The sequence below is a fragment of the Coenobita brevimanus genome, chromosome 103 (genome assembly GCF_032717465.1).
Source record: "Coenobita brevimanus isolate Jiangsu-jjx chromosome 103, ASM3271746v2, whole genome shotgun sequence".
Taxonomy (NCBI): domain Eukaryota; kingdom Metazoa; phylum Arthropoda; class Malacostraca; order Decapoda; family Coenobitidae; genus Coenobita; species Coenobita brevimanus.
In genome coordinates, this window is record NC_137056.1 from 35,929,377 (window position 1) to 35,956,593 (window position 27,217).

The window sequence follows — 27,217 nt, forward strand, 5'->3', positions numbered from 1 at the left end:
CGGAGAGTCACTAGTCTCCGCCTACTGCTCCGGATGGAGGTCCTTGACTAATGGTCACTAAGACATGAACAGGACACCTGAGTAGGCTGGTGTTCATAGGTCATGGTAGGGTACATTCTGTTCTACTTTAGTGGAAACTGGTCTAAGTTCACCCTTCAGATTCCAAGTGCAGGCCGTACTGAAATCTCCAGTGGACAAGACCAACTAATCTAGTTCACTCATAATAATGATATGACTCCTGACATGCCCTTCCACTGCGCATTAAAGTTTTGGAATTTTTTTCCTTCGGCAATGGCCCATGCCAGAACACATAACCTGGGCCCTTCAGATTCCTTACGCAGTCCCCAGTTCTCTTGGAATCGTCGCGAGACTGAGGCCAGAATAATAATAATACCAACAAAAACAGTAGTCTCCACCTATGTAGTAGGTGGACTCTAATAACCTTACAGACTTCAGAATTATGTGCTAGAAAGACTCCTAAACTGACGAGAAGCCAGTCCTTTCAAAACACCTATTTCTTGGCGATTTACCGTGCATAGGACGTCTTAACCCTCTCCACACCAGGACGGCATTTCTTTTACTGTCTTTCTGCTGCCATCGGACGGTTTCATTCGGCAAAGGAGAGACTTTTGCACCTGGAGGGGTTTGAAGCAGCCATAATTAAATCCCGTGCAAGAATGGGAAATAGAAAGACGTCATCGTTGTGAATGGGTTGTCTTATTTACCACATAGGCTACCTATCTAATATAAACATTACCTGTTTACAAAGACGGGATGGTGCTGAGTAATGACTGACATTATTATTCTCTTGTTCCTTATTTATATCTTTTCAATACTGACAGACCGTATCAGAAACATTCACAAGATAATGAGACGAGGTACTGAGTAGATACTGAGACAAAATACTGAAGCGATAGTCAGACGAGATATTGAGACAAGTTACTGTGACGAGATATTGAGATGAGACAGAGGCGATACTGAAACGGGATACTGAGGCGATACTGAGACGAGATACTGAGACGAAATACACAAACTAAACAGCCAAGGAAGAAGTGTCACGAGAACTCATCTTAGGTTCGTATTCTCGGGCTCCCTGGCGCCTCTTCCTTAGCGATTTATTTTTGGATATGGCTGGTTAATATCCGTTTGTGCGTTGCCTATGCAGAGTATGGCGATATCGGAAGGATTTATGTAATACGGAGATGGGTGGAAAGGACTAATAAGCAAACTAAATCGCTTAGGAAAAGGTGTTAGGGAACTTCCTTAACCGACGAGAATACTACTCTTAGGGCACATTACGCACCCATTCCCTCCGAGGACGTGAAATAACAAGCATAAATGAATAAATAAATAAATAAACAGAAAGGAAATCATCGAACTGAAGGGGTTACATCAGTGAAGGCAAAGGGGATGACCAGCCTCCTACTTTGAACGCCTGATTCTGGCCACATTCATTGGTTTATTTTATTCTTGTTACTTCCAGACGATTTTCCTCAGCTTAGGACAGACCTGTAATTGTGGAAGGGTTAATGAAGGCTGCGTCAAACCCCTGCCCTACGAAAAATCTCTACGAGGCAAAAAATAATGGTCCGGAGATAGCAGGAACAAAATGATGATGACGATGATGATGATGATGATGATGATGATGACGATGATGATGATAATAATAATAATGATGATAATAATAATAATAATAACAATGCAAAGACGCTCCAGAATGAAGGGCTTAACATGAAGGCTGGAATACACGATGATAAATAAATAAAACACTGGCATGGTCCTCTCTACCTGGCTGCTGACCGCGTTACAGGAAAGTGGCATGCAGGCTAATCATTTCCTATCCTCACAGGTGTTATAAAGGTGAGTGGCGTAAATAAGGGTATGGCCTGGACCTTCGCGCACCCAGCTTTTCCAATACACCTCTTAGCCTTCGCCTCCTCTAAGTGTTCCGTCAGCAGTTACCAGAACACAAGAACACACTGGGGACAATGGACAATCAGCACCAAAAATTCTGCCCCCTCTCTCGTTTCTCCCCCCATTTGGTTCGAAAAAAAAAAAAAAAATAGTCAAGTAAGTTCGTAGCAACCGACACTGATGAATTTATTTAGCTGTGGATCAATGTCATTAGTCTAGATTGCTGAGATTTAATGAACTAGATTTTCCAAGTTCATCAAGAGGGAAGTGCGATAGGAGACAGGACTTTTGACTCTAACCGTACAAGAAGAGCATAAGTTTTCAAAAGCATTGGTGTGAATTACGTTTGATATTAACCCCTTCATTACGAGGACGTGTTTTTCATTTTTTTTTGGTAAGTGATGTATTAAAATGATCGTAGTGAAAAGGCTGTATCGAACCCAAGAAGGCTCTGTGTGTGTGTGTGTGTGTGTGTGTGTGTGTGTGTGTGTGTGTGTGTGTGTGTGTGTGTGTGTGTGTGTGTGTGTGTGTGTGTGTGTGTGTGTGAGAGAGAGAGAGAGAGAGAGAGAGAGAGAGAGAGATGGAAGGATGGAGGGAGGGAGGGATAAGGAGGCATAGTAAAGACACCGGGAGGGGGGAAGGGAGGTGAGGAGGACGACACGAGAGAGAATGAGACAGAGGGGAGGAAATGAAAGAGGGAGAGAGACAGAGAGACGCGTGGGATAGACGGGAGAATGACGATGGAGGAAAGGTGGTGGATGGAAGAGATAAACAGAAGGAAGCGAGAGATGAGAGAGAGAGAGAGAGAGAGACAGACAGACAGACAGACAGACAGACAGAGATGCTGTTATAGAGATGGCTGTAACTACGATATCTTTTCTCTGAGCCGTATTCGCGATGGTACAGGAAAAATCGCAACATCTCTTACTAATCAATTCATTCTGCATGGGACACCTTAATACAATGAAAGTTTTCTCTGTCTATTTAATATCGACATAGCTTAGAGGAGGAAGAAGGGAGGAAGACAGTAAGACAGGGAGAGGATGAGGGAAGAAGGAATGGAGCAAGGAGGAATAAGAGAGGATGACAGCAAGAAAGAGAGGAAGAAGGAAGGAAGACAGAAAGGAGGAAGAGATGAGAAACGAGAATGAGAGGAAAAAAGGAAGGAAAAGGAATTGAGGAACAAGGAAGTAAGGAAGAAAGTGAAAATGGAAATACTTATGAAAGAGGAAGACGGAAGGAAGAGTGCAGGAAACAAAAGAAAAGTAATGAAGGAAGGAAGGCAGCAAGAATGAAGAAGACGGAAGAAAGAGAGTAAGAATGAGAAAGAAGGAAGAAAGAGACAGGAAGAGAGAAGGATGAGAAAATGAGAAAAGAAGATGGAAGGGAGTAAGAGAGGTTGAAGCAAGGAAGACAACATGAAAAAGACTGAGGGAAGACTGAAGAAGAAGGGAAGAAAAGAGGAAGGGCTAGTGAAGAAGAAGGAAGGAAGGAAGAGAGTATGAGGGAGAAGGATGACACAGGAAGATGTAGAAGGAACAGGGTAAGACAGGATGAGAAAAAGGAAAGGATGAAGGTTAAACAGGAAGAGGATGATGGAAAAGGAAGAGGATAAGGAAGGAGACGAGGAAGGAGAGAAGGAATGAAAAGGGAACTACGACGAAAAGAGAAAGTGGAATGAACGGAATGGAGATTGTGGAAGGAAGGGTAAATGAGAGAGAGAGAGAGAGAGAGAGAGAGAGAGAGAGAGAGAATAAGGCCTGAGCTGGTAAAGGAGAAAGAGAGAGAGGTAGGGTAGCGGCCATTTGATACAAGGCTGCTTCTCAGTATTGTTTAGTCAGGGGGAGGAGGGTCGGCGTGTGTGTGTGTGTGTGTGTGTGTGTGTGTGTGTGTGTGTGTGTGTGTGTGTGTGTGTGTGTGTGTGTGTGTGTGTGTGTGTGTGTGTGTGTGTGTGTGTGTTTTAAGGTACAGCGTTACTATGGAACAGAGATTCAGGAAGAGGGTACAGGATGGGGTGAAAGGAGAGGAGAGTGGGATAGAGATAAGATGGGGTGAGATGTGGGAGAAGAGAAAGGAGAAAAGCAGAGTAGGAGAGGGATGAAGAGAGTAGTAAGCAGTGAAGGGGAGATAGGTATGGAGTGGAGAGGAGTAGGATAGAGTGGGAGAGAGATGGAGAGGAGAGGGGTGAGAGGTGGAGGGAAGGTGTGAGGGGTGGATAGGAGATGAGTGAGGGGTTATAGGGGAGGAGTGAGGGGTGGGGATGTTAAGGGTGAGGGATGGAGAGGAGAAGGGTGAGAAGTGAAGAGAGGAGTAAGGGGTAGAGAGGCGAGGGGTTAGGAGTGGAGAGGTGAGGGGCAAGGAATGGAGATGAGAGGGGCGAGGGGTGATGGGCTGTGATGTGTAGTGTGGGAGAGGGGAAGTGAGAGAAATGAAGGGCTGGGAGCGAAGACAGGGAAGGTAAGGGATTTAGAGGATAAAGAAGAGAATCACATACAGAACAAATCCTATAACCTTTCTCAAACATACAGTACCAACACACACACACACACACACACACACACACACACACACATATATATATATATATATATATATATATATATATATATATATATATATATATATATATATATATACTGTATATATATATATATACACACACACCATCTGCACCCAGTGTCCTCAGTATAGGACAGAACTGGGCATTTTCAAAATATGATAAAGAAGGAAATCCCCCGGGTAGGGACCTATGAGCTTTGCGACTATGAGCCGACAGGCGGAGGGCGGTACGCCTAGCACCCTTCCGGCAGTCTCTCGCACAGGAATTCGGGGACCCAATGGGATATATATATATATATATATATATATATATATATATATATATATATATATATAAACAAATATACTGTACATACATATATACGAGTATATGTATATAAATATAATTACAAATAAATATATACATATACATATTTATATACCGGTATATTATATACCGTATATAATGTGTGTGTGTGTGTGTGTGTGTGTGTGTGTGTGTGTGTGTGTGTGTGTGTGTGTGTGTGTGTGTGTGTGTGTGTGTGTGTGTGTGTGTGTGTGTGTGTGTGTGTGTATACAGACAGACACAGAGGCAGTAACAGACAGGTAAATATATAAACAGACACTCTAAGGGCTAGATAATATTACAGGTAAATAGTATGTATAATGCAAATTCTCACAGGGACAGAACACTACCCTTCAAAATGTGGCCACGTCTATCCGTTCATGCAAAAGTCATATTCGAGCACCTATCTTGTATCTGTTTCTCAGGATATCTTCACTGCTACACACTGTTTCAATTTTCATAGCGTCAAGTTACCCCTCTGGCTTCAAGTATGTCAGTCTGTCTGTAACTGAGACTCACTGTTAACTAGAGCCAAGAGCAGAATTTTGCAGACAACCCTCTACCAGCGTTTTGTTCTGCTTTCCATATATCTCATTTCTGACCAAACGACAGAGCGTATCCTTCTTCCACATACTCTTTGGTTGTATTTGTTTATATACAATGCTGTCCCTTAAAAACAGTTTATATAGCGCCTTTTACAGCCTCAGCCGCTGGAGAATTGTCGGCTCACTTTTATTCAAGGCTGTTCATGACTTGGAACAGTATTACAATTAAGTGTTAATATCAGAAGTAATGTCTTTCATCAATCTAAAATGTTTACTCACTTCACAGCAAATTTTTACACAAGAGTTCAACTTAATCCCCTCACTAAGATGACGTCTTTTTCATTATATTCTTCCTATCTCCCTAGGAATGTAAAGGGAACTAAAATAGGATGAAAGGAATGGAGCTTATGGAAAGGAGAGAGAGAGAGAGAGTAACTAAAAACAACTGCCTTAATAATCTAATATGAATAAATGAGAATGTGTGACCTCGACCCCTGACCTTCAACAAACTCTTTACACGTATACCCGCATTTCTGTACACATCATACCTACGTAATTATAAATCCCCAGGCAAAATTTGGGTGACATTTTGGTGCATATTTCTGTTGGTGATTATTGTTTTGGGGGGTCTGGAGAAGGGGGGGGGGTACGGGCCAAGGGATGCAAGGGGACGATTCCATTTCTTTCTTTCTTTCATTCATTCTTTTTTTTTTTGCGTCAAGATTCTTAATAAACCGTCCAAGCCTTCGACATTGTGAAAACCAACAGACGACAGGTGACTGACACACTGACTTTCCACACACGGTGCAGTTAAGGAGGTTAGAAGAAACAACAATGATAATACACTCCTTTCCTTTGCAGGGTTATGCATTACTCACCTCAAAATAACTAAATAAATAACCTACAACGCCTTTCACACACACACACACACACACACACACTATACAAGATACAAAGTTACGCAGTTAATATGAAGTATTACCTTGGGCTCTGTATGCCATACTGTATATATTTTTTTACATAAGGGTAATACACAACAATTATAATTATCAAGTTTTAATAGCTTTTCTTGACGTTATAAATTATTTGTGAATTTTATTTTTATGATTATTACTATTTTTAAACGATTGGACCTATTTGTAAACCTAGTAGTAATACCAGGTGCTTGAAGACAACATTCCCTTCAATGAATAACCGAGAGCATTTGACTCTGAAACCCTTGCATTACCTGACTTTATGGTGAACACATTAATTGTAAGTTGACTCCAATGAATGACGGTAAGCTAGGCGTCAACGTAGCCTTTTAACACCATTTCTCTCATAACGTAGGGTTGGTTTGACTACAGTACGGCTACTCGTAATCTCACTGTGGACAAGAATCAAAGAAGAAAGGAAGCTCAGGGTACAATACACGTTCCCTTACCCCCTTGTTACAGGTGGCTGAAGGATGCTTGCGGACAAGTGGAGGTAGGTGGGATATTCACACCCATACGCCAGTTTAAAGAGGGGGACAAGAGAGGGTTGACTTTCTCCCACTCCCCAACCTTCCAGTCACCTTTACCGATGCACAATGAGTTGATAGTACTGTACCGCGCCTAACTAGAGTGACCGAATACACAGATGGCTGAATATGTTGCTAGATGATATGCTTCCTTTAAGGAGTATCGCACTGGCTGACGATGATAACACTCTTGAGAATTTTGCACCTAGTTCTTAGTAATGTCGAATGAGAGCGTGCTTAATGCTGCGGAGACTCACCTTGAACTGATGTACAACACAGCACAGCACAACCTTGCGGCACTCCACCCACTGCACAACACACAGGCGAGGGATGAGGGGAGAGGAAAGGACGGTGAGAGAGAAGGGGAAGGGGGGGAAGGTGGGAAGGACGTGAAGAGGGGTGAAAGAATGAAGGGAAAGGAGGAGGGGAGAGTGAGGAGGGTGAGGGGTGAAAAATAAAGGAGAAGGAGGAGGGTATGAGAAAGAGGAGGGGAGAAGTGGGAAGGTGGTGAGGAGTGAGAGTAAAAGGAAGGAACGAGGGGGGAAGAAAAGAAAAGGGAGAAGGGGAAGGTGGGAAGGAAAGGATGGGAAACGAGGAGGAAGGGGAATGGGAGAAGGTAGGGAGGGGGTGTTCAGGGGGTGAGAGAGAGAGAGAGAGAGAGAGAGAGAGAGAGAGAGAGAGAGAGAGAGAGAGAGAGAGAGAGAGAGAGTAAAGGAAGGAGGGACAGAAAGGGTACGAAGGAATGGGGAGGAGGGGAAGGTGGTGAGAGCCTAGAAAGAGGGGAGATGGGGTAGTTGGGATGGGGGGACTGAAAGGTGAGGGGTGGTAAAGTGGAGGAAAGCAATGAGGGGAGAGGGAGGGGAGAGAATGGGGAGGAAGGGGGAGGGAAGAACAAGTACAAAGGTGTTAGATGTGGAAGCTTCAAGGTCCTTTGGTTCGTGTCCTTGGTATAGTGTCTTCTGGTGTGGTGTGGTGTGGTGTGGAAGGGTGGTTTGGTGTGGTGTGGTGTGGAAGGGTGGTTTGGTGTGGTGTGGTGTGGGATGGTGGTTTTGTGTGGTATGGTGTGGTGTGGAAGGGTGGTTTTGTGTAGTATGGTGTAGAATGGTGGTTTTACGCGGTGTGGTGTGGTGTGGGATGGTGGTTTTGTGTGGTGTGGTGTGGTGTGGTGCGGTGTGGTGTGGAAGGGTGGTTTTGTGTGGTGTGGTGCGGTGTGATGTGGAAGGGTGGTTTTGTGTGGTGTGGTGTGGTGTGGAAGGGTGGTTTTGTGTAGTGTGGTGTGGAAGGGTGGTTTTGTGTGTGTGGTGTGGAAGGGTGGTTTTGTGTGTGTGGTGTGGAAGGGTGGTTTTGTGTGGTGTGGTGTGGTGTGGAAGGATGGTTTGGTGTGGTGTGGAAGGGTGGTTTTGTGTGGTGTGGTGTGGAAGGGTGGTTTTGTGTGGTGTGGTGTGGAAGGGTGGTTTTGTGTGGTGTGGTGTGGAAGGGTGGTTTTGTGTGGTGTGGTGTGGTGTGGAAGGGTGGTTTTGTGTGGTGTGGTGTGGTGTGGAAGGGTGGTTTTGTGTGGTGTGGTGTGGTGTGGAAGGGTGGTTTTGTGTGGTGTGGTGTGGAAGGGTGGTTTTGTGTGGTGTGGTGTGGAAGGGTGGTTATGTGTGGTGTGGTGTGGAAGGGTGGTTTTGTGTGGTGTGGTGTGGAAGGGTGGTTTTGTGTGGTGTGGTGTGGTGTGGAAGGGTGGTTTTGTGTGGTGTGGTGTGGAAGGGTGGTTTTGTGTGGTGTGGTGTGGAAGGGTGGTTTTGTGTGGTGTGGTGTGGAAGGGTGGTTTTGTGTGCAGTGGTGTGGAAGGGTGGTTTTGTGTGGTGTGGTGTGGAAGGGTGGTTTTGTGTGCAGTGGTGTGGAAGGGTGGTTTTGTGTGCAGTGGTGTGGAAGGGTGGTTTTGTGTGCAGTGGTGTGGAAGGGTGGTTTTGTGTGCAGTGGTGTGGAAGGGTGGTGTGGTGTGGAAGGGTGGTTTTCGTTGGTGTGGTGTAGAAGGGTGGTTTTGTGTGGTGTGTTGTGGAAGGGTGGTTTTACGTGGTGTGGTGTGGTGTGGGATGGTGGTTTTGTGTGGTATAGTGTGGAAGGGTGGTTTTGTGTGGTGTGGTGTGGAATGGTGGTGTGGTGTGGTGTGGTGTGGTGCGGTGTGGAAGGGTGGCTTTGTGTGGTGTGGTGTGGAAGGGTGGTTTTGTGTGGTGTGGTGTGGGATGGTGGTTTTGTGTGGTAAGGTGTGGTGTGGAAAGGTGGTTTTGTGTGATGTGGTGTGGAATGGTGGTTTTGTGTGGTGTGGAAGGATGGTTTTCTGTAGTGTTGTGTGGTGTGGAAGGGTGGTTTGGTGTGGTGTGGAAGTGCGGTTCTGTGTGGTGTGGTGTCGGAAGGTAGTTCTGTGTGGAGTGGTGAAGATGGGTGGTTTTGTGTGGTGTGCTGTGGTGTAGAAGGGTGGTTTTATGTGGTGTGGAAGGGTGGTTTTGTGTGGTGTGGTGTGGAAGGGTGGTTTTGTGTGGTGTGGTGTGGAAGGGTGGTTTTGTGTGGTGTGGTATGGAATGGTGGTTTTGTGTGGTGTGGTGTGGAAGGGTGATTTTGTATGGTGTGGTGTGGAATGGTGGTTTTGTGTGGTATGGTGTGGAAGGGTGGTTTTGTGTGGTATGGTGTGGAAGGGTTGTTCTGTATGGTGCGGTGTGGTGTGGAAGGGTGGTGTGGTGTGGAAGGATGGTTTTGTGTGGTGTGATATGGAGGGGTGATTTTGCGTGGTGTGGTGTGGAAGGGTGGTTTTGTGTGGTGTGATGTAGTGTTAAGGGTGGTTTTGTGTGGTGTGGTGTGGAAGGGTGGTTTTGTGTGGTGTGGAAGGGTGGTTTTGTGTGGTGTGGAAGGGTGGTTTTCTGTGGTGTAGTAGGATGGTTCTGTGTGGTTTTGTGTGGTGTGGTGTGGAAGGGTGGTTTTGTGTGGTGTGGTGTGGAAGGGTGGTTTTGTGTGGTGTGGAAGGGTGGCTTTCTGTGGTGTAGTAGGATGGTTCTGTGTGGTTTTGTGTGGTGTGATGTGGAAGGGTGGTGTGGTGAGGCGTGGTGTGGTGTGGAAGGGTGGTTTTGTGTGGTGTGGTGTGGAAGGGTGGTGTTGTGTGGTGTGGTGCGATGAGGAAAGGAGGTTTTATATGGAGTCGTGTGGTGTGATGTGGAAAGGTTGTTTTGCATGGTGTGGTGTGATGTGGGGGGGTGGTTTTGTGTGGTGTGGAAGGGTGGTGTTGTGTGGTGTGGTGTGGTGTGGAAGGGTGGTTTGTTTGGTGTGGTATGGTGTGGTATGGTGCGACTGGGTGGTGTAGTGTAATGTAAATTTGCTGCTAAAGTCACTAAAGCCTACGGGAATGAAACGCCTTGCCTCCGTAAATCGTTAGTAGGTGACAGACTGACCGCAACACTCTTAAAAAGGTGGTGTGTGTGTGTGTGTGTGTGTGTGTGTGTGTGTGTGTGTGTGTGTGTGTGTGTGTGTGTGTGTGTGTGTGTGTGTGTGTGAGAGAGAGAGAGAGAGAGAGAGAGAGAGAGAGAGAGAGAGAGAGAGAGACGGTGCTGAGATGGGATAAGGGGATGGGAGTGGTGAGGGGTGTGGGTGTGAAAGAATGGGAAGGGGGAGAGAAGGGGAAGGGGTGAAGATGGGAAGAGAAAGGAGGAAGGGGAGCTGACAATGAGGAGAGAGGAAATGAAGGGAAGGGGTGAGGAACTGGAGGGGAGGCAGTGGTGAGGAGTGGGGAAATGAAGGGAGGGGGAGGAGGAATGGTGAATGGTGAGAGAGTGAGGGAAAGAGAAGGGAGGATTGGGTGAGGAGTGTGGAAGTGAAGTGAATGAAAGGGTGAAGGAGGGGATGAAGGATGAGAGAATGAAGGAAAAGGATATGAGGAAGGGAAGGAGCGGAGTAAGGTATGAGATAAGGAAGGGACGGGAGGTAGGAATGAGGGATGAGAAAGTGAAGGGAAGGAAAGGGAAGGGAGGGAAGGCAAGGGAAGGGAAGGGAAGGGAGGAGAGGGTGAGAGGTGAGTGCGACGGGGAGGAAAAGAGGGAAGTGGGAAAGGAAATGAAAGGCGATGAAGGGAAGGAAATAACAGCAATACAAAACTGTGTGGAAGTTAGAGAAGGAATGGAAGAGCTGAGGTGGGTGAGATATATAGATGCAGAGAATGATGGACAACGAACAATGTAAACTGATAGATATATATATATATATATATATATAGAGAGAGAGAGAGAGAGAGAGAAGGAGAACACGGCATCTAGGGAGAGGGAGAGAGAAAGAGAGGGAGAAAGGCTGACGATGCGAGAAATGAGGACGAGAGAGAGAGAGAGAGAGAGAGAGAGAGAGAGAGAGAGAGAATTAGTGGAAGAAAAAAAGCTAGAACAGGCAGGGAGAGGGGAATAAGGTGCAGGAGAGAGGCAGGGAGTGAGGTAACTGAAGAGATGTGAAAGACAGAGGGAGAGAGAGAGACAGAGAGAAAGAGAGAGGTAGGGAGACAGGAGGGGTAGGTAGGAGGGAGGAAGGAGAGGCAAGAGGAGGGCAGGAGGGAGGCAGTGAGACGGGAGGGAGGCAGGGAGGAGAGGCAGAGTGAGGCAGGAGAGGGAGAGAGGCAGGTATTGAGGCAGGCTCACACAAACGGGGTCCTTGTGCGCTCAATACGGATTTGTTAATTTCATATTAATTCGTTCGGCAGAGGCGGAGGAAATTAAAATGGAGGGGCCCGGAGTCTACATGAAGGAGGAAGAGGGAGAGGGAAAGAGGGAAAGGGAGAGGGAGAGAGAAGGAGAGGGAAAGGGAGAGAGAAAGAGAGGCGAGATGGAACTGCTGGGAACAGTGTAATAATGGATAACATTGAGTTTGGGGGTTTCTCCTCTTTCGGGCCCTTATTTTTGTTTTGTGTTTTCTCATATGCAGAGATGAGCCCAGGTGTGGCTGTGTACCTGTAATTAACTGTACAGGGGATAGGTGAGGCGCAGGTGAGGGTGAGGGTGTGGATGAGAGATGCGGGTGAGGGTGAGGTAAAGGTCTGGGTGAGGTGAGGGCGATATAGTGTGGGTAAGAGTTGATAGCGTAGATGTGGGCGAAGGTGTGGGTGAGAATGTAAGCACACGGGAGTATAAAGGAATGGAAACAACAACACACTTTACAGTTCTTTCTACGTTGCCTGTTGTAACGAATACGATAACTATAAGAGATAAAATACAGATACGATAGTAAAGCACGAAGTTTCCCCCGCAGCCACCAATCCTTCCAGCCGAAGCCGGCAGGAAAAAGTGCGATGGACCACCGTGAAGCAGATTACTCAAAAAACTACCACATAAATATCACAGGAAAGGATGAATAGAGAGCTATAATCTACACCATCTTTATCTGCAAGGGAAAGTAGCATTGATTGTATTGCTGTATTCTCCGTGATCTCGATGAGGGAAACAGTAAGATTTTGATACTATTGAGCTATGAATGTTCAGTTGGGGATTGGAAGCCAATTCTTATCCTGGCGACTATACTCTATTTCACCAAGTCTGGCACCATCAGTGATGTCCTCAACACCTGCAGCAATGATAAAGGTCCTCAGAACTGGATATACCTTTTTGTATTGCCTTCAAATATTGGTTTTCAAGGTAAAACATAGAGGTGTACCTAGTGCTGAGGTTTCACATCAACGCTACAGGCGTTGAGGACATCACTGATGATGCCAAACTTGGTGAAATGGAATATAGTAAATGTTATTACTGTCTCGCAATCTACCATATTCCCAGACAATTTGCTCCATATATTTACAAACTTACTGAATACAAAATGTTTTGCTTGAATTGAATAGAAACATCCGCCAGTAATTACACAGCCATTACTTTCAGCGCAGTTAGACTGGCTTATTGTGAAATAATTACCAACTGCCATATCATGATGTCCTTTGAAAATTCAGGATCAGCTCCCCTCGTAGTCGGCGATATGGTAAGTTAAATATAGTTAGCTCTTATAAACTTTCTCATATGTTTGTCCCTCATTTTGGATACAGTTCTTGTCACCCTTTGCTGTACTATTTCTAACTGATCCATATCTTTTTGTAACATGGTGACCAAAACAACACAATGCACCGGGTGTGGGTGTACTAAGAACTAACCAGGATTCCAACTGTTCTCTTAGATTTCTTTACTGCCTCTGGGCAATGTCGAATTGGTTTGTGATAATTTGTTATAATTATTCCTATTTTTTTCCCCATCGTTCACATTCTCGAATTCGATATTGCGTATAGTGCACGCAAGTTTTTGATTTTTAACTTCCAATATTTTAGTATTGCATTTATCGCTATTAAAATCCCTATGCAGCGTATGAGCCCAACTAAACAGACTACCAATATCTCACTGAATTTTTTCCTTTGAATGGCTATATCCACAGTTACCCATTTACGTAATATCAATAAATCAATATTTTACAGTACACACCTCGTCACTATCACTGACACATACTAAAAACAGAACATGGCCCCAAACTGAACCTTGTGACATCCCACTTTTAACATTCACCCAGTCTAATTCCTTCCTACTATAATTACAATCTTTGTTTACGTCCATAAGCCAGTAATGCATCCACCTTAGCACAATGCCACTGAAAACATGAACTTTAAGTTTCTCATAAGTCTTTGGTGAAGACTTTGGATGAATGCGTTCTGGATATTTACACATACAACAGCAATGGATTTAGTATGATTATGCATATCAATACTGTCACTGAAAAAGCCAAGCAGACTGCGAGGACATGACTGATTGTTCCGGAATTCATGCTGTGTATTTTTAATTATATTATTTTGTTCTAAATGCTTAAGTATTTTAACTTTAATTACGATTTCCAACACCTTGCAGTACAATTCAAGCTAACTGGGCGGAAATTTCCAATGTGACTTAGTACCATTTCTGAATATTAGATGTGTTATCATCCACTCACGAGATGCAGCGTTACTTCTTTAGAAATACGTTGAAACTCTACGCTAATGGTGTAAATACCTCATTCTCTGTTCCATTTACAACTATTTGAGATTTTTTTTTTTCATATGGCAGGGTGAGTGTGGGTGAGAGGGGTGGGTGATGGTAAAGGTGTGTGTAAGCGATGTGGGTGAAGGTGTGGATATGACTGAGAGATGCTCTGCGGTGATGATGAGAGTGTGAGGCGTCAGTGAATGTGACAGTGTCGGTGAAGTAAGGGTAAGGGTAAGGGTGAGGGTAAGGGTAAGGGTGAGGGTGATGATGTGGGTGAAGGTGAACGGTGTGAATGACTGTAGGAGTTTGGGTAGTATGAGTGAGATGTGATGGTAAATGAGACCCCATTCCTCATCACTCTCCCATAAGTGTTATGCTAAAAAAAAACTGTAAGGTTGCATCTGATCAGATTTCATCCTTCAAAAAAGTACAATGACTCGGTGAGAAAGTGAGTGACACAGTTAGGGACACACACAGGATTTGGCTGCCCCTGTGGGTGAGGCAAAAAAAAAAAAAGTGGTGTTAGTTTATAATCAACAGATTAATACTGCAAAACCCTCGTCCTTAAACCCTTCACTGTAATTATCTCATTGTTATTAGATTCAGGCTACCGTCAGACGGATTAAACAGCTTACAGTAAGAGATACCTCTCGGAGTGAAGACGTTAAAAGAAAGAGATCTTGTATTCACAGTCAACAATGAAACGTGAGATGCCTTACCGTAACAGGAAGTGAAGATGCCTTGTGTCAAAGCCTGTCTGCGTATGGCAGACACAGAAGGCCTCTCAGTTTGGTGGTGGATGTGATCTACTGTATGTGATTTGCGAGTCAAAAGAGAAAACTGGTATTAAATCTACTAATATGTGTAATGTCTGGATACAAGCTATATATTATATATAAATATATAAATAAATGAATAAATATATATATATATATATATATATATATATATATATATATAGCCAGACGCCTTAATATATATATATATATATATATATATATATATATATATATATATATATATATATTGCCAGACGCCTTAATATATATATATATATATATATATAAAAAAATTTATATATATATATATATATATATATATATATATATATATATATTGCCAGACGCCTTAATCCCGTTTGGGGTGGCCACAAACAAATCGCCTCCAAGTCGCCCTGTCCCCAGCCATTTCACTGCCCTGCTCCCAACTCACACCCCCCTCTCTCATATACCTCTCCACCCCATCCCTCCATCTCATCCTCGGCCTCCCCCTCCCTCTTCCCCCCTCCACCTCACTCACATACACTCTCTTCGTCAGTCTTTCACCCTCCATCCTCTCCACATGGCCAAACCACCTCAGTGTGTTCCTCATAACGCTTCCTATCACATCCACATCCACACCACAACGCTCCTTTATATCCTCATTCGTCAGCCTGTCTCTCCACGTGACTCCACAGGCTCCTCTTAAATAACTCATTTCCACTGCTCTCACTCTTGACTTGTGTCCTTCCAACAATGTCCAAGCTTCACTTCCGTACGTTAGAGTTGGTATCACAATACTGTCATGTAGTAACTTTTTCACTTCCATGCTCACTTCCCTGTTTCTTATCACTGCTTTCAAAGAACCAGCAACCTTTCTTCCCTGCTGTACCCTTTCAAGCACTTCACCCTACAAACCTCCATCCTTACTCATCACACTACCCAAGTACTTAAACGTACTCACATTTTCCAATTCCTCACCATCCAACCTCGCTGTACATTCACTGACTTCACCTCTCTCAAAGACCATCACTTTACTCTTTCCTACATTCACCATTAGATTCCGTTTCTTACACACTCTCTCAAACTCATCCACCAAGCCTTGCAGCTCCCCTTCGTCTTCACTCAACAACACAGTATCATCTGCAAACAACAGTACAGGGAGTTTCCAAACACTATCCTCTCTCACCAGGGACACTCCAACATCCACTACCCTACCTTGTTCCTCTTTTATTACCCCATCCATGTACAGATTGAACAACCATGGAGACATGACACATCCCTGTTTCAAACCAACTTTCAAAGAGAAAAATTCACTTAGTTCACCATCCACACGCACTGCAGCCTTCGCACCATCGTACATACTCTTCACAGCATTCAACAACTTCCCATCTACTCCATATATTCTTAACACTTTCCACAATCCTTGTCTATCCACCCTGTCATATGCTTTCTCCAAATCCATGAAAGCCGCATACAACTTCTTTCCGTTCTCTAGAAACTTTTCCACTAAAGATCTAAGAATGAATATCTGATCTACACAACCTCTTCCCTTCCTAAAGCCTCCCTGTTCTTCTCCAACTAATTTCTCTGTTCTTTCTCTAACTCTGTCTATAAGTATCCTACCATACACTTTTCCTATTATACTAAGAAGACAAATGCCCCTATGATTACCACACACTTCTTTTTCCCCTTTTCCTTTGTACAAGGGAACAATTATACCTGACTTCCAATCCTCCGGGACTCTACCTTCCTCCAAGGCCAATGTGCACATCTTCCACATCCATTCTACTACTATCTCTCCCCCATGCTTCAGCATTTCACCACACACTCCATCAATTCCTGGGGCTTTCCCCGATTTAACTTTCTTCATTGCTTCCACAACTTCTATCCTACTGATTTCTTCCTGTCTTCTCACCTCCCTCCTTCTCCCAGCCATTCCCCAGCCACTTATACTCGCATTACTTCCATCCTCTACGTTCAACAATTCCTTAAAGTGTTCTCTCCATCTGCTCACTTTTTCTCCCTTCTCCACTAGTAACTTACCATTTTTATCTTTCACTCCCCTGCTAACTTCACTTCCACCCTGTCTTACTCTTTTCACTTCTCTCCAGAACATTTTCTTACCGTCCCTCCACTTTACACTCAAATTCCTTCCAAATTCCTCATCCACTCTCTTCTTACTCTCTCTTACTAATCTTTTCACCTCTCTCTTTCTTTCCACATATAACTCCCTCTTCCGCCTCTCAACTTCTTCCACGCCCCTATTTCTCATCCATTCATTGTATGCTTTCTTCTTTTGTGCCACAGCCTGTTTCACCTCTTCAGTCCACCATGCTGTTCCTTGCACCCCCCTCCGTCTTCTCTTCCTTCCACACACCACATCACATGCTGCACATATTTCTTCTGTAAATATCTTACACACACCTTCCACGTCTCCCATCTGCTCCAATTCATATTTGCCCAATCGTTCCTCCACTTCTCTCTTATACTCTGCCTTTTTCTCATCCTCTTGTAACCTTTCCACTCTCCTTGCAACTACTCCTTCCTCTCGTCTTTCCCTTCTTCTATTCCTCCATCTTACTTGCATTCTAATTCTGGCCACCACCAAGCAGTGGTCAGAAAGTCCACTCCCCCAACCTCTATACACTCTTGCATCCTTTACACATCTTCGCATCCTTTCATCCACACACACAGAATCAATCATTGCCTTCCTTTCATTCAGTTCACCACCCACCCTTCTCATCACTCGCCATGTATACCTGTGGATCATTTTATGCCTGAAGAGGGTACTGGCTATCACCAACCCCCTCCCAGCACAAATGTCCACTAACGCACTCCCATTCTCATCTATCTCTGCAGGCACACCCCACTCACCAACTATTCCATCCACCTTCACATTTCCAACTTTACCATTCATATCACCAATCAAAAACACTCTCTCATTCCTTCCAAACTTTTCCATGCACACTTCCACATTTGTCCAGAACTCTTCTCTCACTCTTCTAGCACGATCTTGCGTTGGCGCATACACACACACAATCGCCCACATTTGTATTCCAACTTTCAACTTTACCCACACAATCCTTGACCCAACTGATCCATACTGTCTTATGCTCCTCTTCCATCTTTTACTCACAACTATACATACTCCTTCCTTTGCCCTCTCATTCACACCTACTCCTGCACATATGCCCCATCCATACTCCCATTCTCTCACACTTTCTCCTCTCCATTTTGTTTCAGTTATTCCACATACATCCACTTTCGCACCCTCAAGCACCTGGACAATCTCTCTCTCTTTCACCTCATCATTCGCTCCTCTTACATTCCATGTACACATTACCAAGTCCTTTGTCCGGTCCTGGGTCGTCATCGTTTGGTCAGTCCTTGCCCGAGGCTTCTTGTTTGTTTTTTTTAGTTAACTGTTTTCCGGGGAGGGGCACTAACCCTTCGCCAACCCTTTTAGTCGCCTTTTACGACAAGCAGGGATTTTATATATATATATATATATAAAATTCAAACTGATATTAGGATGCAGATACAGTACAGTACAGTATAATACATCATATCCCGTTTTCTCTTTTCTGCCACTACTGTTAACCTAATCTTATGTGCTGGGTATTTAGCCGTGATTCAGTAATTCCCATCTCATCATAGTCGTTCACGAAAACATTAAATTTATCCCTCGCAAACTACGTGCATTTCGGAGAAAAGCTTACATACGGATCCTTTATGACCGAGACTGACTGCAGGGAAGAAGTGCGGGTGCTGGGGAGAGGTGAGGGTGTGGGCGAGGGTGAGAAGTTAGGGTGTGGGTGAGGGTGAGAAGTTAGGGTGTGGGTGAGGGTGAGAAGTTAGGATGTGGGTGAGGGTGAGAAGTTAGGGTGTGGGTGAGGGTGAGACGTTTGAGTGTAGGTAAGGGTGAGAAGTTAGAGTGTGGGTGAGGGTGAGGCGTTTGAGTGTGGGTGAGGGTGAGAAGTTAGGGTGTGGATGAGGGTGAGAAGTTAAGGTGTGGGTGAGGGTGAGAAGTTAGGGTGTGGAAGAGGGTAAGAAGTGAGGGTGTGGGTGAGAGTGAGAAGTTTGGGTGTGGGTGAGGGTGAGAAGTTAGGGTGAGAGTGAGAAGTTAAGGTGTGGGTGAGGGTGAGAAGTTAGGGTGTGGGTAAGGGTAAGAGCTGGGTGGGGGTGAGAGGTGTGGGTGTGGGTAAGGGTAAGAGCTGGGTGTGGGTGAGAGGTGTGGGTGTGGGTGAAAGGTGTGAGTAAAAGGTGAGGGTGAGGGTGAGAGTGATAGTTAGGGTGTACGTGGGGATGAGAGTGACTGGTGAGTGAAGGTGTCGGTGTGGACGTGGGTGTGATTGAGTGAGAGCTGTGAGTGTATGTGAAGGTGAGAGGTGAGGGTGCTGATAAGGGTGGGGATAACGGTGAGGGTGAATATGCGGGTGAAAGCGAGGGTGTGGGAGAAGGTGTGTGTGAATGTGAGGGTGTGGGTGTGGATGGGTGGGGTGAGTGTGAACGAGAGTGCTGATGAGGGTGTGGGTGAGGGTGGGTGGGGTGAGTGTGAACGAGAGTGCTGATGAGGGTGTGGGTGAGGGTGGGTGCGGATGAGTGGTGAGGTTCGAGGGTGTGGGTGGGTCATGAGAAAGACGAAGGTGTGAGTGAAATGTGAGGGTGTGAGCGAGAGGTATGGATGTGAGGGAGGGTGCGGTGTGGGAATGTGCGAAAGAAGTCAGAGTTTCGTAAATAGAGTTAAGTATACATAAGAATTCAATGTAGTTAAGAACAAGGAAGTATGGCACAAGAGGCTAGGGTGTAGATGTGCGTGTTGGTGTGCCAGTGAATGACATAATACCAGTCCCTGAACACCGTGCCTCTTCTGTGGGTTCCCTTACAGCCACTGGTCTCACTCGTGGCTGTTCACTCTTTAGCTGGTGCCTGACTGGGCCTCCTCCTCAGTCTCCTAGTTGGCTACACCTTCGAATATCCCATCCTTCAACTTTCTTCTGCGTCTCTCTTGATGTCAATTAAGAACTCTGAAACGGGTGATATTTATAAATGTACTGTAGGTCCTAATGTACTGTACCCTGACAGCGATGATATCAAACTTTATAATTTAGTTGTAGGCTAGATCCCGGATAGATTTTGTCCAAATGAGTAACTCAAAAATATTATTCAATTTTTAAGCTGAAGCATCGGCTTTGTTTGAAATATAACATTACTGATTCTTGATCACAAAATTGCGTGAGACTAACAGCTTTTCACTCACAAATGTTTGCAAATACCATTAACTTTGTTTCCATACCGTTACTGAGCCAACAATGACCAATTCTGACCAGAAAGTCGAAAAAATGATGTTCGTATATTCTCGCGTGTCGCAATTTCTGACAATTTCTCCCAGTCGCGTCCGGCGCGAACGCCAAAATTTTTGTTTGGTATTTTCTAACACTCCCTGGACTTACCCCGAGGTAATGAAAACAAATATATATAGGTCTATATCTATTACCGTTCTCGTGAAAGACACGAACAAAGGCACAGACATATTTTCGCGTGTCGCCATTTCCGACAATTTAGCGGCGTCCCGTCGCGCGCGATCACCAAAATTTTTGTTCAGTATTTTTCTGACACTCCCTGGTCTTACCCGGACCTAATGCAAAAACAATTGGGTCGACATCTATTACTGTTCTCGTGAAAGAAACGGACAAACGAAATGACAGACACACACATACACAGCTTGTCTTTATTATTTCGATGTAATTTAACCCATCTGACCTTTTCAGGAAATGTTTCTCCGCACACCCGTCAGACCTTCACTGACTCCACTTCAGAGGGTGTGATGGTGAGGCCCTATGACACCTGATTCACTGGGAACCTTGACATCGACTGTTCAAACATAGGCTATTATGGGTTATACTCTAGGAGACACCGGAGGCCCCGTGGTAAGTTTCCGTTAACTAATTATTCAGCCCATTAAATCTAAATATTGTCTTGTATGTTAAATGTATCGCTTTGAAATGGAAAGAGTTTGAATTAAAAATACACAAGAGGATATTGAGGTGTCATGTGCAGAGTATATGACTAAGGTAGAGGTTTGATGAAATATCCATAGCTGCTTAGAATACGCCCTATGTGCAGCACTGAACATCCTGGCATGTACTGCAGCCCAAATGGTTCTCAGAGATGTACTGTACTTCGTCCTCGCCACTCCTATATCTATATCTGACAACTTCTGAACGGTAGGCAGAATACAGACGCGTGATTAGCCTGTACGCCTGAACCAAAGTTTAAAGGTTAATCTTTAGACCTTGATCTGGACATTATGGCATGTTTATCTAGTCGCTTCGATTCCGTATCGCACCTTGCTCATCGATTTATTTGGCGTGTTACATGTATTATCCTGCTGTTCGTCACCGAAGCACGCTATGCCTATATTAGAAATATGTAAATAACATGAGGTAACTACGGTGTACTACGCATAATAAACCGCTAAGGAAGATGTGCTACGAAGTCCCCTATACCGCTTACAATACGACCCTGTGACTCTTGGGTCCTTATTCTCGCCAGTTAAGGAAGCTCCGTAACACCTCTTCATCAGCGATTATTCTGTTTATTACACCTTGCTATCCTCTTCTGTGTTATTCAGGTAATTCTAACATCAACAAACTCTACACAAATAACGTAATAAAAAAAATCATATGAACCGACCATATCTAAAAAATGAATCACTAAGGAAGAGGTGCTAAGGGAGAATATGGACCTTGGACGCAGGGCTGACCTCAGACTGTACTGCTCACCTCAGGACTTAATCATTCAGTCTGCGGTGGGTGCTGAGGGCCGCGCTGACTACTGGTGTGCGCAGATGTCCAGAGGTTGCATTAGCGCGTCATTATTTCTACGGGTTCCGACTTCACCAAAAGGGTTACTCTTGTCCTCTTTTATGTTCTTTAACAATCACTACACTGGTGTTTTTGAACCCGTACTCGGTGGCTCAGGGTGTACTGTCTTCGTGTGTGTGTGTGTGTGTGTGTGTGTGTGTGTGTGTGTGTGTGTGTGTGTGTGAAGGAAGTAATATTCATATGTAAACAGTTCCATCTGTTCCTTGCTTAAAATTAAGAAAACAACAGTGCAAAAACATCTTTAAGTATGCTCGTAGGATGACTGAAGAGGGAAAAAAACCGCGAGACAATGTGGTCTCAGATTCAAAGAAGTCCAGGTTATGAAGGATTAGGGGCTCGAATTCGTTAAATGTCTTCACCAATTCTTACCACAAACAGTTTTTATCAATGGTTTAGGGTCAGTTAAAATTTTGCTTTATCACATTTTTAAAAATATTATTTACTCTAGTTTGGTTATGAAGTGTTTGGTCGCTTTACTAAGTTACTGTGGGAAAAAAATATAAATATGAACAAAGATCTTGGGTGAAGTTAGCAGGAAAGATTTCACACGCCTTTCCTCGTTCTTCCTGCACACACAAAGAAACCCTCCATAAAGTTTCCAATCGTAACAAATAATCAGTTGGCAGGTAGCAACGTCAACCATCCACTCACTTCACTCGATGTAGTAAAACCTTCAGATGGCGCTACACTGAGTGACACGCCAAAATAAATGGTTACTGTCGGCTAAGAAACCAATTGCTACGTAGGGTGATTTAGGAGGTTAAACCGCTCCAACTAGATGTAGCCCATAGTAGTTTAAATCCAAGTTATGGCTGGGTTTATTGGTCATATAATGCCGCTCAGGGTCCAGCGACCGATCACCCTCGCCTTAAATGCTGGGAAAAAGTAGCCTAGTTCCGGGACTCTACCAGTATTTATTTTCACAGGAAGAACGCGATACACGGGAAGACGCAACACTCACCTAAGTCACCCCTGAAAAAAGAAATCTGACTTGCGAGGGAGAGGATCGTAAGAAATTTCGTTAATCCCTCCTCTTATACGTAACCAGCTCAAGAACTTTTATGAATACAAGTCTCATGAGGGACTGGGAAGTATGATGAAATGTTGAGAGAGAGAGAGAGAGAGAGAGAGAGAGAGAGAGAGAGAGAGAGAGAGAGCTACTGGATTAGACACGGGTCGTTTTTAGAATTGCATGGTGGGAGGGAAGGGCGGCAGGAGAGTAGAAGAAAGGTATAATTGTGCTATCGTGTGAGGGGAAGGGTGATGGCGGGGAATGAGGAAGTAATTACGGAAGTTCAATTTAACCCTTTCAGTCCCATGACGTATCCATTAGTACATTCTTGCTGCCATAAACAAAAATATTCAACCATTTTATTTCAACTCAATTATCGACTTAAGTTGAATCAAAGCTAATTAGTTCCAAGTCTCGATGAATAAAGGTGTATGGAAGAACAGAAAAAAACAAAAAAAATCGCAGTGAAGGGGTTGACCATTTCACTCCGATGATGTGTTCTGTACTTCACTCTGGCCACATCTATGCACTTTCATCCAGTTTATGAGCGATTTATTTTCCCAGCATGATTAGATTTTGCTTTCAGTGAGCAGTACAAAAAAGGTTTCCACTAAAATGAATATAATCGTTTGGAGGTAGCTAGGATTGAGTATAAATGTCATCGTATTGAAGTTTGTGTGTGTGTGTGTGTGTGTGTGTGTGTGTGTGTGTGTGTGTGTGTGTGTGTGTGTGTGTGTGTGTGTGTGTGTGTGTGCTTAAATAGGTGATGATGAGACAAGAAATTTATGCCCTGGTTTATCCCCCTCAACTGCATGTGATGTACTAGGCCATTCATATAAGAAAACACCGCAAGAATCTGTACAACTAAGACTTATCTACAGCAGTCAAAGGCTTCAAAAATTACCTCGAATAACTCTAAACTACTCAGTCGTAATCTGTACAGGTAAATATATAAACGAACCCGCGATATATTGTGTTATCTGGTGGGCACATTTATAGCAACCTCCGTAATCTGTAGAGGACGTAAATACATAAACTTTACGCGATATCAGACGGCCATCAAATATATATCTTGTATTTTCATTGGGACTTGCTCAGGTGAATTGTTGAATACTGAGGAATATACATGCTGAGCTGAGGATTTGAAGCTGGATACTTTTTGAGAGAGAGAGAGAGAGAGATAATAAACAATAACACGAAAACAACAGTAAATGAATATAAACTGAAACTGATGATGTGGGGCCCAAACTATGAGAAGAAAAAGTACAGAAAAAAAAAAAATGAGCGCCGGGCTTCGTTTAAGTGAACCATCTTGCGTTCGAAGACCCTGAAAAGAAGTACAGTGAATCACCATATGAGAATTAGCAAGCGAAGCACCTTGTGAGGATTAGCAAGCGAAGCACCATAGGGGAATTCGAAAGAGTGAAGCACCATATGGGGATTCGCAAGAGTGAAGCACCACATGGGAATTCGAAAGTGAAGCACCATATGGGGGATCCGAAAGTGAAGCACCATATGGGGGATCCGAAAGTGAAGCACCATATGGGGAATCCGAAAGTGAAGCACCACATGGGGTTTCGCAAGAGTGAGGCACCACATGGGGATTCGCAAGAGTGAAGCACCATATGGGGATTCGCAAGAGTGAAGCACAATATGAGGATTCGCAAGAGTGAAGCACCACATGGGGATTCGCAAGTGAAACACCATATGGGGATTCGAAAGAGTGATGCACCATATGGGGATTCGCACGAGAGAACCTTGCGTATGAAAATCATTACGAAGCTAAAGGATGGTAAGGCACTCTACGCACACACACACACACACACACACACACACACACACTCTCTCTCTCTCTCTCTCTTAAGGCCCATCTCATGCTGAACCAATTCTTCTTTTGTGAGCTCCATTCATTCTCCACAGTACTAACGTCGGAGCTGATGACTTCCGACCACATTCTCTTTGTCTTAGGAGGCTCCCCACCACATTTTCCTTACAAGTATAACTCTGTATACGACAGGCTGATACCCAAAAGGTCGAAATGATGATGATGATGATGATTTCGCATTTACGTCGATATCATTAACAGGTTACGTAAATATTATAAAGGGTAATTTTGACAACGTTAGGGCAAAGACGCCTTTTTACAATCGACTTCATTGTGTGTGTGTGTGTGTGTGTGTGTGTGTGTGTGTGTGTGTGTGTGTGTGTGTGTGTGTGTGTGGGTTTAAACAAAATAACTCAAATAGTTCTCATCCGATTTTAACCAAATTTGGTGGAGGGGTAGAGGGACAGCCGTGGGGTCCCTTGTTTTTTAGAACAATGGGTTAAAGGTCAAGGTCATAGGGCTGGGTCAAATTAAGACTTAGCAAGGTCAGCTTAAAGTTTGTATATTATTTAAACTTAGTGAAAGAATTGAGGATAATACAAGAACAAATGGGTTCACTTTTGAAAACAGTCAATCTCAGATTCACGGGACAACGTCAACTTACAGGTGTTACCCGAATTACACCAACCTTTGTGAAAGGATTCAGGGTAAGACAAGGATAACAGGGTTCAATGTCACATAAAAAGGTCAGAGGTCAAGGTCAAACAGTTCTGATCTGATTTCGACCAAACTTAGCGGTAGTGGTGTCAGGCAAGGAATCACCAGAAGGTCAAGGTCACAGGGCAATGGCAAATGTTCGACCCTTAGACTAACTGGGGGGCGCGGGTGTTATACATTTTCTTCTATTTCTTGTTCCTCTTCTTCTTCTTCCTCCTCCTTTCCTTTTTCTTCAATATCATCATCATCATCACCACATTATTATTATTATTATTAATATTATTATTATTATTATTATTTGGGGGCGCTTACCATTCACTCACTCTATGTAGTACTGCTCTCGAGTGACTGCCCTTCCTGTGTTCCTTCCCTCCTTCCTTCCTCTTGTGTCTTTCCTTTATGCTTTCCTCTTCCTCCTGCCTACAGGTGACTTTGCACTCCCTCTTATGTCTTTCCTTCATTCTTTCCTCTTCCTTCTGCCTGTGGGTGACTCTACACTGAGTGACAAGCCAAATGGTTTCCTATACACCAGAGAACCATTTACTACGCTGGGTGGTAACCATATAACCTAATTATGGCGCCTGGTGGTTTAGTGGGTAATTATGGTGCTCCAATTGGATTGAGCCTGTGCAGGTTTATATCCACGAGAGGGTTAGGGTTTATTGCTCATGTAATGCCACCTAGGGATGAGAGAGGCTGGTCACTCTCATCTTAAATGTCAGGACCAGCTTGCCTAGCCCAAGGCTCCTACGGTTCTCATGAGGCAACAGAGGACTGGATGATGGATGGATGGATGGATTATTATTATCATTATTATTATTATTATTATTATTATTATTAGTTAATAATAATAAAAATAATAATAATAATAATAATAATAATAATAATAATAATATTATTATTATTATTATTATTATTGTTATTATTACCATTACCCTTATTAACGAATTCTTATTTGGTCTCACAAAGGGGAACCAAACAGCAAAACCTCCCCAAACCACGACTGATAGAAACGAATATACTGAAAGCGAGGGGAACATAATCGTCTTGGAAGGAGTGATATAATAGACCATATGCTTAAGTATTAGATGGCCAAACCTCAGGGACCTTCAGTTAACGCCCCTGGTATCGTGTGGTGTGACAGGGTGCTATGATGTGTGGTGTTGTGTGGTGTGTGGTGTGACAGGGTGGTATGAGAGGGTGCTTTGGTGTGTTGTGTGGTGTAACAGGGTGGTATGGTTTGCTGTGTGGTGTGAGGGTGGTATGGTGTGACGTTGTGTAGTGTGGTGTGACAGTGTGGTTTGGTGTGGTGTGTGGCGTTGTGGAATGTGGTGTCGGGTGGTGTGGTGTGTGGTGTCGGGTGGTGTGGTGTGGTTTCGCTGGTCAATAAATCTATGGGAGTGAAGCATCGTTTCCGAAAATCACTAGTGAGAGGAAGACGAACAGTGCCACGCAGAGAGATTTTCACACATCTAAAAATCGTCTGAGAGAGAGAGAGAGAGAGAGAGAGAGAGAGAGAGAGAGAGAGAATCAGTTGAACAAAATCGCCTTCTTCAGCCAAAATAACAAGAAAAACCGTCCTTGTGCTGAAAGGATTAACGATGACTGCAAAACCACACAGTAAACGGTGGGCGTGGTAGGTCTCTCTCTCTCTCTCTCTCATTATCTTTATAAGTCTATCTCCTATCTATTTATCTATTTTCATACAAACCTATCATACTGCTCTCTCTCTCTCTCTCTCTCTCTCTCTCTCTCTCTGTTTCATCCTCCTTCCTTTCTCCTCCTCCTTTCTTTCCTCCAGACTTCATCTTTCCGTCCCTTTCTCTCTCTCCCCTCCGACATTACTTCCTTTTTCTTCTGTTTCTTACTTGCAATTCTTTTACGTCTTCAAATAGTCTCTCCTTCCCTACTCTCTCTCTCATATATATATATATATATATATATATGTGTGTGTGTGTGTGTGTGTGTGTGTCGTCTGTCTGTCTGTCTATCTATCTATCGCGGTATATACTTCTGTCTTTGCCTATCTGTCTGTCAATTTGTCAACTCTCTGTCTGTCTGTCTCTCCATCGATCGATCTGTGTTTGTATATCTATAAGTCAGGTCTGTTTTACTGTCGGTTTGTCTGCTCCTATCTATCTATCTATTTATCTACGGTATCTACCTGTCTGCC